This window comes from Eriocheir sinensis, chromosome 49, assembly GCF_024679095.1.
Source record: "Eriocheir sinensis breed Jianghai 21 chromosome 49, ASM2467909v1, whole genome shotgun sequence".
NCBI classification, from domain to species: Eukaryota; Metazoa; Arthropoda; class Malacostraca; order Decapoda; family Varunidae; genus Eriocheir; species Eriocheir sinensis.
The window spans coordinates 12,892,771-12,906,508 of NC_066557.1; the positions used below are offsets into that span (position 1 = coordinate 12,892,771).

The following is a 13,738-nucleotide window of genomic DNA, read 5'->3' on the forward strand; positions in this document are numbered from 1 at the left end:
GGAAGGAGGTAAGGATGGAAGGAAGAAAGAGATGTGAGGGAAGGAAGGAAAAAGAGGGAGAGGAAAGAAGGAAGGAAGGAAGGGAGGAGGGAGGGAAGGAAGGAAAGGAAAGGAGGGAGGTAAGGATCGAAGGAAGAAAGAAATGTGAGGGAAGGAATGAAGGAAAGAGAGGGAGAGGAAAGAAGGAAGGAAGGAAGGGAGGGAAGGAGAAAGATAGGAAGGAATGAAGGAAAAAGAGGGAGAGGAAAGAAGGAAGGAAGGAAAGGAGGGAGGTAAGGATTGAAGGAAGAAAGAGATGTGAGGGAAGGAAGGAAGGAAAGAGAGGGAGAGGAAAGAAGGAAGGAAGGAAGGGAAGGAGAAAGATAGGAAGGAATGAAGGAAAAAGAGGGAGAGGAAAGAAGGAAGGAAGGGAGGGAAGGTGAAAGATAGGAAGGAATGAAGGAAAGAGAGGGAGAGGAAAGATGGAAGGAAGGAAGGAAGGGAGAGAAGGACAAAGATAGGAAGGACGGAAGGAAAAAGAGGGATAGGAAAGAAGGAAAGAGAGGGAGAGGAAAGAAGGAAGGAAGGAAGGGAGGGAAGGAGAAAGATAGGAAGGAATGAAGGAAAAAGAGGGAGAGGAAAGAAGGAAGGAAGGAAAGGAGGGAGGTAAGGATTGAAGGAAGAAAGAGATGTGAGGGAAGGAAGGAAGGAAAGAGAGGGAGAGGAAAGAAGGAAGGAAGGAAGGGAAGGAGAAAGATAGGAAGGAATGAAGGAAAAAGAGGGAGAGGAAAGAAGGAAGGAAGGGAGGGAAGGTGAAAGATAGGAAGGAATGAAGGAAAGAGAGGGAGAGGAAAGATGGAAGGAAGGAAGGAAGGGAGAGAAGGACAAAGATAGGAAGGACGGAAGGAAAAAGAGGGATAGGAAAGAAGGAAGGGAGGGAAGGAAGGAAGGAAGGAAAGGAGGGAGGTAAGGATCGAAGGAAGAAAGAGATGTGAGGGAAGGAAGGAATGAAGGAAAGAGAGAGAGAGGAAAGAAGGAAGGAAGGAAGGGAGGGAGGGAGGGAAGGAAAGGAGAGAGGTAAGGATCGAAGGAAGAAAGAGATGTGAGGGAAGGAAGGAATGAAGGAAAGAGAGGGGGAGGAAAGAAGGAAGGAAGGAAGGGAGGGAAGGAGGTAAGGATGGAAGGAAGAAAGAGATGTGAGGGAAGGAAGGAATGAAGGAAAGAGAGGGAGAGGAAGGAAGGAAGGGAGGGAGGGAGGTAAGGATCGAAGGAAGAAAGAGATGTGAGGGAAGGAAGGAATGAAGGAAAGAGAGAGAGGAAAGAAGGAAGGAAGGAAGGGAGGGAGGGAGGTAAGGATCGAAGGAAGAAAGAGATGTGAGGGAAGGAAGGAAGGAAGGAAAGAGGGAGAGGAAAGAAGGAAGGGAGGGAGGGAGGTAAGGAAAGGAGGGAGGTAAGGATCGAAGGAAGAAAGAGATGTGAGGGAAGGAAGGAATGAAGGAAAGAGAGGGAGAGGAAAGAAGGAAGGAAGGAAGGAAGGGAGGGAGGGAGGTAAGGATGGAAGGAAGAAAGAGATGTGAGGGAAGGAAGGAATGAAGGAAAGAGAGGGAGAGGAAAGAAGGAAGGAAGGAAGGGAGGGAGGGAGGTAAGGAAAGGAGGGAGGTAAGGATCGAAGGAAGAAAGAGATGTGAGGGAAGGAAGGAATGAAGGAAAGAGAGGGAGAGGAAAGAAGGAAGGAAGGAAGGAAGGGAGGGAGGGAGGTAAGGATCGAAGGAAGAAAGAGATGTGAGGGAAGGAAGGAATGAAGGAAAGAGAGGGAGAGGAAGGAAGGAAGGGAGGGAAGGAGAAAAATAGGAAGGAAGGAAGGAAAAAGAGGGAGAGGAAAGAAGAAAGGAAGGAAGGGAGGGAGGGAGGGAGGGAAGGAAGGAAGGAAGGAAAGAGAGGGAGAGGAAAGAAGGAAGGAAGGAAGGAAAAAGAGGGAGAGGGAAGAAGGAAGGAAGGGAGGGAGGGAGGGAGGGAGGGAGGAAAGGAAGGAAGGAAGGAAGGAAGGAAAGGAGGGAGGTAAGGATCGAAGGAAGAAAGAGATGTGAGGGAAGGAAGGAATGAAGGAAAGAGAGGGGGAGGAAAGAAGGAAGGAAGGAAGGGAGGGAAGGAGGTAAGGATGGAAGGAAGAAAGAGATGTGAGGGAAGGAAGGAAGGAATGAAGGAAAAAGAAGGAGAGGAAAGAAGGAAGGAAGGAAGGGAGGGAGGGAGGGAGGGAGGGAAGGAAAGGAGAGAGGTAAGGATCGAAGGAAGAAAGAGATGTGAGGGAAGGAAGGAATGAAGGAAAGAGAGGGGGAGGAAAGAAGGAAACATGGAAACATGGAAACATGGAAATGCAGGCAACAGAAAGCCTATTGGCTCATTACGAGGTCGCCCGCTTGGGTGATTTAATCTGCTCGACCGCCACTTGGGGCTTGGTGAGCAGATGAAAGCACCTCGATATTGAGGAGCAGATGGAAGCCCCTCGTTATTCAGTTTACTCCTGACGCAGCGAAATGACGGTCGATTCTATATTTGAAGGAGTTGATGGTATTCGCATTTACTACTTCTGAGGGAAGATTGTTCCAGTGGCGGATGACTCGGTTTGAAAAGAAACTCCTTCCAATGTCTGTGTTACATCGACTCGACTGAATGGGTAAACCGTTATTTCTAGTTCTTGAGTTGGTTTGCAGTTCAAAGAATTTGGAGTAATCGACGTTATTGAACTTTTTTAGATACTTGAAGACTTGAATCATATCCCCTCGTAGGCGTCTTTTCTCCAATGTAAAGAGATTGAGTCTGGAATCATCTTTGTGTTCCAGTAAAGCAATGTCCTTTCTGTAATTGGGAGACCAGAACTGCACTGCATACTCGAGGTGCGGTCTTACCATGGAATTATACAAGGATAGCATCACGTCTGGTGTTTTACACTCGAAGTTTCTCGCTATGAACCCGAGCATAATGTTGGCCTTGTTGTATGCTTTTTTACAGTGATTCGCGTGTTTCAGGTCACTGCTGATAGTGACTCCAAGATCCTTTTCCTCCTGCATCGCTTGCAGAGGTCTCCCATTCATGATGTATGTGTGGTTACTATTTTGGGACCCAATGTGCATGACTTTGCATTTGTCAACATTAAAAGACATTTGCCATTTTTCCGACCATTCGATAATGTGATTGAGGTCTTTCTGAATGATTTCGCAGTCGGTCTTTGTGAGGGCATCTCCACCCACCTTGGTGTCATCTGCAAATTTCGATATTGTGGATTTCAGTCCTGATTCTAGGTCATTGATATATATGATAAAGAGGATGGGTCCCAGCACTGACCCTTGAGGCACTCCACTAGTGACTGGTAGCCAATCGGAAGGCTGTCCGTTGAGTAGTACTCGTTGTTTTCTGTCGGTGAGCCAATCTCTTATCCACGCGATCAGATTGGCTCCGATGCCCGCCGAGTGCAGTTTCTTAAGGAGTCGCTCGTGCGGTACCTTGTCGAAGGCTTTCTGAAAGTCCAGGTATATAACATCACTGGGGATGTGGGCATCCCAGTTCTTATATATACCTTGGAAGAAGTCTAATAAATTCGTTAGGCAGGAGCGCTTGTTTCTGAAGCCATGCTGGGTGTCGGAGATTATATTATTGTTTTCTAGAAACTTAACAAGTTTATCTCTAATAATCTTTTCGAGTATTTTTCCTGCCACTGATGTCAAACTTATGGGCCTGTAGTTTAATGCAACGCTTTTGTCTCCTTTTTTGAAAATCGGTGTTACGTTCGCCATCTTCCAGTCTTCCGGGACCTTGTTTAGTTGAACTGACCGGTTGAATATGGTAGTGAAGGAGGGAGGGAAGGAGGTAAGGATGGAAGGAAGAAAGAGATGTGAGGGAAGGAAGGAATGAAGGAAAGAGAGGGAGAGGAAAGAAGGAAGGAAGGAAGGAAGGGAGGGAGTGAGGTAAGGATCGAAGGAAGAAAGAGATGTGAGGAAGGAAGGAATGAAGGAAAGAGAGGAGAGGAAAGAAGGAAGGAAGGAAGGAAGGGAGGAGGGAGGAGGTAAGGATTGAAGGAAGAAAGAGATGTGAGGGAAGGAAGGAATGAAGGAAAGAGAGGGAGAGGAAAGAAGGAAGGAAGGAAGGAAGGGAGGGAGGAGGTAAGGATCGAAGGAAGAAAGATATGTGAGGAAGGAAGGAATGAAGGAAAGAGAGAGGAGAGGAAAGAAGGAAGGAAGGAAGGAAGGGAGGAGGAGGTAAGGATGGAAGGATGAAAGAGATGTGAGGGATGGTAGGATTGAAGGAAAGAGAGGGAGAGGAAAGAAGGAAGGAAGGAAGGGAGGGAAGGAAAAATAGGAAGGAAGGAAGGAAAAGGGAGAGGAAAGAAGAAGAAAGGAAGGAAGGGAGGGAGGGAGGAGGAGGAAGGAAGGAAGGAAGGAAAGAGGGAGAGGAAAGAAGGAAGGAAGGAAGGAGGGAAGGAAGGAAGGAAAAAGAGGAGAGGAAAGAAGAAGGAAGGAAGGGAGGGAGGGAGGAGGGAAGGAAGGAAGGAAGGAAGAGGAGAGGGAAGGAAGGAAGGAAGGAAAGAGAGGGAGAGGAAGGAAGGAAGGAAGGGAGGGAGGAGGAGGAAAGGAAGGAAGGAGGAGAAGGTAAGGATGGAAGGAAGAAAGAGATGTGAGGGAAGGAAGGAAGGAATGAAGGAAAAGAAGGAGAGGAAAGAAGGAAGGAAGGAGGAGGGAGGAAGGGAGAGGTAAGGATCGAAGGAAGAAAGAGATGTGAGGAAGGAAGGAATGAAGGAAAGAGAGGGGAGGAAAGAAGGAAGGAAGGAAGGAAGGAGGAAGGAGGTAAGGATGGAAGGAAGAAAGAGATGTGAGGAAGGAAGGAATGAAGGAAAGAGGGAGAGGAAAGAAGGAAGGAAGGAAGGAAGGGAGGGAGGTAAGGATCGAAGGAAGAAAGAGATGTGGGGAAGGAAGGAATGAAGGAAAGAGAGGAGAGGAAAGAAGGAAGGAAGGAAGGAAGGGAGGGAGGTAAGGATCGAAGGAAGAAAGAGATGTGAGGGAAGGAAGGAATGAAGGAAGAGAGGGAGAGGAAAGAAGGAAGGAAGGAAGGAAGAGAGGGAGGGAGGTAAGGATCGAAGGAAGAAAGAGATGTGAGGAAGGAAGGAATGAAGGAAAGAGAGGGAGAGGAAGAAGGAAGGAAGGAAGGGAGGGAAGGAGGGAAGGAGAAAAGGAAGGACGGAAGGAAGGAAAGAGGAGAGGAAAGAAGAGGAAGGAAGGGAGGAGGGAGGAGGAGAAGGAAGGAAGGAAGGAAGGAAGGAAGGAGGGAAGGAAGAGAGGGAGGAAAGAAGGAAGGAAGGAAGGGAGGGACGGAGGGAAGGAAGGAAGGAAAAAGAGGGAGAGGGAAGAAGGAAGGAAGGTAGGGAGGGAGGGAGGGAGGTAAGGAAGGAAGGAAGGAAGGAAGGAAAGGAGGGAAGGAAAGAAGGAAGGATGGATGGGAAGGAAGGAATGAAGGAAAGAGAGGGAGAGGAAGAAGGAAGGAGGAAGGGAGGGAAGGAGGTAAGGATGGAAGGAAGAAAGAGATGTGAGGGAAGGAAGGAAGGAATGAAGGAAAAAGAGGGAGAGGAAAGAAGGAAGGAAGGAAGGGAGGGAGGGAGGGAGGGAGGTAAGGATCGAAGGCAGAAATAGATGTGAGGGAAGGAAGGAATGAAGGAAAGAGGGAGAGGAAATACGGAAGGAAGGAAGGGAGGGAGGGAGGGAGGTAAGGAGGTAAGGATCGAAGGAAGAAAGAGATGTGAGGGAAGGAAGGAAGGAAGGAAAGAGAGGGGGAGGAAAGAAGGAAGGAAGGAAGGGAGGGAAGGAGGTAAGGATGGAAGGAAGAAAGAGATGTGAGGGAAGGAAGGAATGAAGGAAAGAGAGGGAGAGGAAAGAAGGAAGGAAGGAAGGAAGGGAGGGAGGGAGGTAAGGATCGAAGGAAGAAAGAGATGTGAGGGAAGGAAGGAATGAAGGAAAGAGGGAGAGGAAAGAAGGAAGGAAGGAAGGAAGGGAGGGAGGGAGGTAAGGATCGAAGGAAGAAAGAGATGTGAGGGAAGGAAGGAAGGAAGGAAAGAGGGAGAGGAAAGAAGGAAGGAAGGAAGGGAGGGAAGGAGATGCATGGGAAGCAAGGAAGGAAGGAAGAGAGTATATATATTTGACAAGGCTTTCCTTGGAGTTGTGGGCATTTCCAGGGGTAGTTTCATGACCCTGGTGGTAGTGTGACCCTTCCTCTGTACCATAACCCTGAGAAGCACATTTGACCCTTCCTCTGTACCATAACCCTGAGAAGCACATTTGACAAGGCTTTCCTTGGAGTTGTGGGCATTTCCAGTAGTTTTTGAGCCTGGTGGTAGTGTGACCCTTCCTCTGTACCATGACCCTAAGAAACACACATTCAACATTGCTTTTGAGGGAGCTGTGGTTATTTCCATGGGTAGTTTTGTGACCCTGGTGGTAGTGTGACCTTTCCTTTGTACCATGACATTAAGAAACACATTTGACATGGCTTTTGAGGGAGCTGTGGGCGTTTCCAGGGGTAGTTTTGTGACCCTGGTGGTAGTGTGACCCTTCCTCTGTACTGTGAACCTAAGAAACACTCATTTGACATGGCTTTTGAGGGAGCTGTGGGCATTTCCAGGGGTAGTTTTGTGGCCCTGGTGGTAGTGTGACCCTTCCTCTGTACTGTGAACCTAAGAAACACACATTTGACATGGCTTTTGAGGGAGCTGTGGGCATTTCCAGGGGTAGTTTTGTGGCCCTGGTGGTAGTGTGACCCTTCCTCTGTACTGTGAACCTAAGAAACACACATTTGACCAGGCTCTCATAGGAGTTGTGGGCATTTCCAGGGGTAGTTTTGTAACCCTGGTGGTAGTGTGACCCTTCCTCTGTACCATGAACCTAAGAAACACACATTTGACATGGCTTTTGAGGGAGTTGTGGGAGGCATTTCTTGTGCAATTTTCTATATTCTGGTGTTGTCAGCGTAAGGCAGCTGGGCTAGTCAGGCAGAGAGAGCAGTGGTAGCAGTGTGAGGTGGTATTGCGCTGGTTGGCTGTGTTCTGTGGTTGGTAGCGTATGGTACAATGATGACTGGTGCCTAGGAAACTGAGCAGATGTAGCCACAGGTCGGATTCAAACTGGGCTGCCCACAACTCCTATGAAAGCCTTGGCAAATATGTGTTTCTCCAGGTTCACGGTACAGGGGAATGGTCACACTACCACCAGGGTCATAAATCTACCCCTGGAAATGCCTAAACTCCCTTGAAAGCCTTCTCAAATGTGTTTCTTTAGGTTCATAGTACAGAGGAAGGGTCACACTACCACCAGGAGCATAAGACTACCCCTGGAAATACCCAAAACTCCCTTGAAGGCCTTGTCAAATGTGTGTTTCTTTAGGTTCATGGTACAGAGGAAGAGTCACATTACCACTAGGGTCATAAAACTACCCCCTGAAAATGCCCCAAACTCCCTTGAAAGCCTTGTCAAATGTGTGTTTCTTTAGGTTCATGGTACAGAGGAAGGGTCACACTACCACCTGTGTCTTAAAACTACCCCTGGAAATACCCAAAACTCCTACAAAAGCTTTGCCAAATGTGTGTTTCTTTAGGTTCACGGTAGAAAAGAAGGGTCACACTACCACCAGGGCCATAAAACTACTGGAAATACCCAAAACTCCTACAAAAGCTTCAGCAAATGTGTGTGTCTTTATGTTCATGGTACAGAGGAAGGGTCAAACTACCACCAGTGTCTTATAACTACCTGGACATACCCTACACACACTCGCCACTCCATTCAGTCACCAAGAGGGTACTTCCATGAGTCCAAAGTACCTTGATTCACTTCCTGATGTCCAGCACTCTATAGTTCTTATCAAAAGTTAGCCTGTTCTCACGCCAAGCATCTGCTAGTTAAGTCTTTCTCCTCGGGTGCACCTTCTGAAAGCCCCGGTCCATGTTCAGATGTTTCCGTACAGTGCCACTTTTCATATCAAAAGTTACCCTGTTCTCACGCCAAGCATCTTTCTTTCTCTTTAAACATGATATTATTGTACCGTGTGGGGACCCAGCCTCCTGGTACTGAAGGGAAGTGTGCTGTTACGTATATGCGGTTACAGGTATGTGGTACCTAACATTGGGACCTGTTTGGGTGAGCTACGAGTGCTGATCTTTACTCTCTATCTCCAGAGTCTGTGTAGTCCACTGTAAGTCAGATTATACTGCTTACTGTACCAGGAATGACCTTCTGAATAAAGCCTGTATTCTTGAACTTCATGACACCGCAGTTTGCTTGTTTGAAAAGCTGTTATGACTGTTTCCCAAAGCCACAGAGAAGGCTAACCGGGTTTTCATGGGTGGTTTAACCGTTCATGGTGCAGAGGGAGTGTAACCCTTCTACTGTACCAAGAACCTCAAACATTGTATTGGTTGTATTAGTGTCGTATTCAAAAACATTTTGTCCCCTGAGTGAGGTCAACTGACAGGGCTTTCATAGGAGTTGTGGGCATTTCCAGGGGTAGTTTTATGACCCTGGTTGTAGCAAGACCTTTCCTCTTTACCATGAACCTATAAAATAAGTCAAAAGAACCCAATTAATCTCCTTTACGGCCTTTGGAAGTAGCTGATGTGAGGAGCGGAAATATCCGAGGCTCACATTCTTGAAAAAGCCATCCCGAGAGACTTGTATTTAAGGCTTCCGTAGGAGTTTTGGGCATTTCCAGGGGTAGTTTTATGACCCTGGTGATAGATTAACCCTTCCTATGTACCATGAACCTTCAAAACCACTCAATTAGAACCCGATTGATCTCCTTCTTGGCATCTGACAGTCACATTCTTAAAAATATTGTTCCAAGCGCACACATTTGACAGGCTTTTGTAGGAGTTGTGAGAATTTCCAGGGGCAGTTTGATGACCCAGGTGGTAGTTTTAACTTTCTCCTTACCATGAATCTTAAAACAAGACTCGTGAGACCTTGATTGATCTCCTTATTGACCTTTGCAAGTAGCTGACGTGAGGGGCGGAAGGGTCTGCTTCATAGATTTTAGGAAGGGAAGTTTGAGACGTACCTTGAATCAGCTCCTTGACGACAGTAGACTCCACGGCTGGCGTTCCTTCCTCCTTGTCTTCCTCAAATTCCAGACTTTCCTCCTCTGTGATGTACCTTTCTCTCAGTTCTAATCATTCCTCCTCTCATACGTACATCCTTCTCGGTAAATCCTTTTCACTGTATCGTATATATAGAGTTCCATTATTTGCTTGTTTCCCTTCCTCCTCATCTCTTAACGTATAAACGAGGCTTCCGGCAGAGAAATCCTAAGGCACGGTGACCTATTCTTACGTATACTAGAGTACGGTAACACACTGAGAACAGATTACGAGACTTCCAGCCCTCCGCTCATCCTATGCAAGGTTTATTTTCCCTTGCAAGTAACTATATCTTGTTCTTCCTTTCCCCCCTTGCTAACTAGAACATAATTATTGCCATATTGCTCGTCATGATGTACGTTACAAGGGAAAGTGACCCTCCGTCTGCCCCATAAAAGTTGAGCTTCCATTTTGATTCGTCCCTCGTTCATCCTTGGAGGGGTAGAGTCTGTCTTTCCCAGTGCAAATTAGAGTTAAATTGCTATGTTATGATACTAATTGCAAGGCGAAAGAGACCCTTCGTACAATTTACACAAGGGTCGCCATTCCTAATGTCACCTCACTTCTCTGCCGTACGCCTCAAATATTTTAGTCTGTGATATGTTATCTGCTTTCTCTTTGTCTAAGGTATTTATGTCATAGTAATAATCTCATGTCTGTCTTATTTTCTTCTTGTTTCCACGTCTTTTATTCCATATGTTCTTATTGTCTCTTAATTTCCATTGCTTTTTCAATGACTTTTGAGCTCTTTATGTATACAATCTCTCCTCTTGTTAGTTCCCTTCATTGTCTTCTCTTATATCTCATATCTTGTTTCCAATTCATATAGAATTCTTTTTATATTATAAGTTTTTTTTTCTGTATGAAAATTGGTTTCTCCCTTTAATATATATAGAATTAGCTTAAGTCAATTATACCTAAAAAAGTGTCCAGGGATATTAGCTAAATGGGTTTGGGGCAAGATAAAGTCATAGGTGTGGTCCTTAACTTTATTTATAAGACTTCATAGTACAGATACAGTTCACATCTTCTGTGACTGGCTTACAGAACAGTCCCTTGCAGAGAAAAGTACAAGTCATCAGAGTTGACTAACACGACTTCTTTCCTTCGGCAGAATTGAACGGACATCTCGGTCTGCCTGCGGGACACCGCACACTCTGGAAGAAGAAAGAACACCAAGATGTCAAGTTCCTGCAGAATCAGCCTCTTAGTGAAGGAAATGTGCTCTATTTATTTAATAAATGATTGACAAAAAAATAATTTTGTATTTATTTTAGAAAAATTATATGGCTCACTTTTTGCATATATGTTGCAATACTATGCAATAAGTATATATATATATATATATATATATATATATATATATATATATATATATATATATATATATATATATATATATATATATATATATATATATATATATATATATATATATATATATATATATATATATATATATATATATATATATATATATATATATATATATATATATATGCAATAAGTTGCCAATAAATAGAAGAAGAGGAATGGAAAGAGGAGATGAGTAAAAGAAGGGAGAGTAAAAGATGAGTCAAAATGAGGGAGAAAATGAGTTAAAAGAAGAATGAAAAGGAAAAGTTGAGAGGAGGAGCTTGGAGAGAGAGCAGAAGAGAGGAGTGGTAATGAGAGAGTAGACATAAACAATTACCAAAACGCCAAATGAAATTAAACAAATATGTCGGCAAGAGAAGCCTGAACCACACACAGAAAGAGAACAGAGGTGAAATCTGTGACAGCCGAAGCAAATTTTACACAAACTACAAGACGTCTCGTATATTACGCACTGAGGAGGAACAGAATGACAGAAATAACATGGAATGATATACAGACAAAATAATCATTAAGAAAGACACTGAGGTACGACACCTATACGTATAAAAACGAAGGAAAAATCTAACAAATTGCGTCAGGATCTGAGAAACCGAAGCCAACATTACAAAAACTGCCTGGCGTCCAGCCGAGATGGGCACGTGGGACCTTGTATATGTTATAAGCAAGGGTCGGGAGTCTTGAAATGTGTTCTGGGAGGGAAACTGAACCCATAATTTACTGAAGAACAGGTCACTTAAACCCTCTCGGCAGGACGCCTCGTATATAAAACATTACGCACTGACTAGGAACGGACTGATTATGTGTAGAGAGAGAAAGTGGGGAGGAGGAAAATACACAATGGAAGGGAGATAAAATGAGAATAATAAATATACGAAGGGAGAGAAAGGTCCAGAGATGGAGGTATAAGGGAGGAAGAAGGACGAAGAGGCAGTCACCACAGGCCAGCCAACACCTCAGGTAACGTACGGACCCTTGACGAGAGGAACGAAACCCCAGCAAAAAATTTATTGAGTGAGAGAGGAGATTTATTGAGAGAGAGAGGAGATTTATTGAGAGAGGAGATTTATTGAGAGAGGAGATTTATTGAGAGAGAGAGGAGATTTATTGTGATAGAGAGGAGATTTATTGAGAGAGAGAGGAGATTTATTGAGAGGAGATTTATTGAGAGGAGATTTATTGAGAGAGAGAGGAGATTTATTGTGATAGAGAGGAGATTTATTGAGAGAGAGAGAGGAGATTTATTGAGAGAGAGATTTATTGAGAGAGAGGAGATTTATTGAGAGATAGAGATTTATTGAGAGAGAGAGAGAGAGAGAGAGAGAGAGAGAGAGAGAGAGAGGCGGTTTATTGAGAGAGGAGATTTATTGAGAGAGAGAGAGAGTTATAGAGAGAGAGAGAGAGATATATTGTGAGAGAGAGATTTATTGAGAGAGAGAGAGATTTATTGAGATAGAGAGGAGATTTATTGAGAGAGAGAGATTTATTGAGAGAGATTTATTGAGAGAGAGAGAGAGAGAGAGAGAGGATTTATTGAGAGAGAGAGGAGATTGAGAGAGAGAGAGAGATTTATTGAGAGAGAGAGAGAGATTTATTGAGAGAGAGAGAGAGATTTATTGAGAGAGAGAGATTTATTGAGAGAGAGAGGAGATTTATTGAGGAGAGAGAGAGGAGATTTATTGAGAGAGAGAGATTTATTGAGAGAGAGAGAGAGAGAGAGAGAGAGAGATATATTGAGTAGAGAGAGAGAGAGATTTATTGAGAGAGAGAGAGAGAGAGATTTATTGAGAGAGAGGAGATTTATTGAGAGAGAGAGGGGATTTATTGAGAAGAGAGGATTTATTGAGAGAGAAGAGATTTATTGAGGAGAGAGAGAGGATTTATTGAGGAGAGAGAGAGAGAGAGAGAGAGAGAGAGAGAGAGAGAGAGAGAGAGAGAGAGAGAGAGAGAGAGAGAGAGAGAGAGAGAGAGAGAGAGAGTATTTATTGAGGAGAGTGGATTTATTGAGAGAGAGAGAGGATTTATAGAGGAGAGAGAGAGAGAGAGAGAGAGAGAGAGAGAGAGAGAGAGAGAGAGAGAGAGAGAGAGAGAGAGATTTATTGAGGAGAGAGAGGATTTATTGAGGAGAGGAGATTTATTGAGGAGAGGAGATTTATTGAGGAGAGAGGATTTATTGAGGAGAGAGAGAGAGAGAGAGAGAGAGAGAGAGAGAGAGAGAGAGAGAGAGAGAGAGAGAGAGAGAGAGGATGAACAAAATGCTATATGATAGACAAGAACATTTATATAATCTTAATTACCAGGCACACCATGAGGCACTCAACAGGAGAGAGGAAGTCCTCCACCTCTTCAAGCTAACCTCCACAATGGGTTGAGTAGCTCACTCCTTCAGACACTTCCCTAAGGTATAAAATCTCCTTCAACGAATGTATTTTCCTCCCTTACTGACGTACAGAATCTTCATCCTAAGAGCTGCTAAAGAAAGGTTACTAAGGTAGGTATACTTAGATGCCTCACTCCCTCACATCAGATATTTCCAAAGGCCAAAAATGAGGTCAGTTAGGTCTTATTGAATGTTTTGGCAAGTTCATGGTTCAGAAGAATGGTCACACTACCACCAGGGTCATTAAACTACCCCTGGAAATGCGCAAAACTCCGAAAGCCTTCTCAAATGTGTGTTTTCAGGTTCATGGTACAGAAGAAGGGTCACACTACCACCAGGGTCATTAAACTACCTCTGGAAATGCGCAAAACTCATCCGAAAGCCTTCTCAAATGTGCATTTCTTCTGATCATGGTACAGAAGTCACATTACCAGAAGGGTCATTAAACTACCCCTGGAAATGCCCCAGACTCCTCCGAAAGCCTTGCCATGTATGTGCTGCTGGGTGCAATACAGGCTTAGTCCTCACGCAGGAGCCCAGCCAATGCGAGACTAGACTAGCCGTGCCGTGTGAGGTCAGAGCGTCAAAATACAATTAACCTGGTAGCAGCGACAGGCCAATTTTATGGCTTTACCGTGTAGCAGCGACGGGCCAAATTTTTGCCATGACATAAACCCCCTAAAATAGATGATACATAAGGTCGCATTATAAGACATATATTTGACAAGGCTTTCCTCGGAGTTGTGGGTATATACAGGATTAGTTTTATGACCCTGGTGGTAGTTTAACCATTCTTCCGCACCGTGAACCTCAAGAAACACTCATTAGAACCCGACTGA

The 13,738-nt window shown here is 44.6% G+C and overlaps 1 long non-coding RNA gene across 5 annotated transcripts in view; it reads right to left on the bottom strand.

The window, feature by feature from the left end:
* Positions 1-10,120: 10,120 nt before the first annotated feature.
* The window catches only part of LOC126981986 (uncharacterized), a 38,856-nt gene continuing 35,238 nt past the window's right edge, over positions 10,121-13,738 (bottom strand). For 4 of the 5 annotated variants that reach the window (XR_007734421.1, XR_007734424.1, XR_007734423.1 and 1 more), the window contains one exon: positions 10,121-10,302. This is a non-coding gene — a long non-coding RNA (uncharacterized LOC126981986). Of the gene's footprint in view, positions 10,303-12,816; positions 12,917-13,738 lie in introns of all 5 variants that reach the window. The other variant, XR_007734425.1, reaches the window with a different exon arrangement.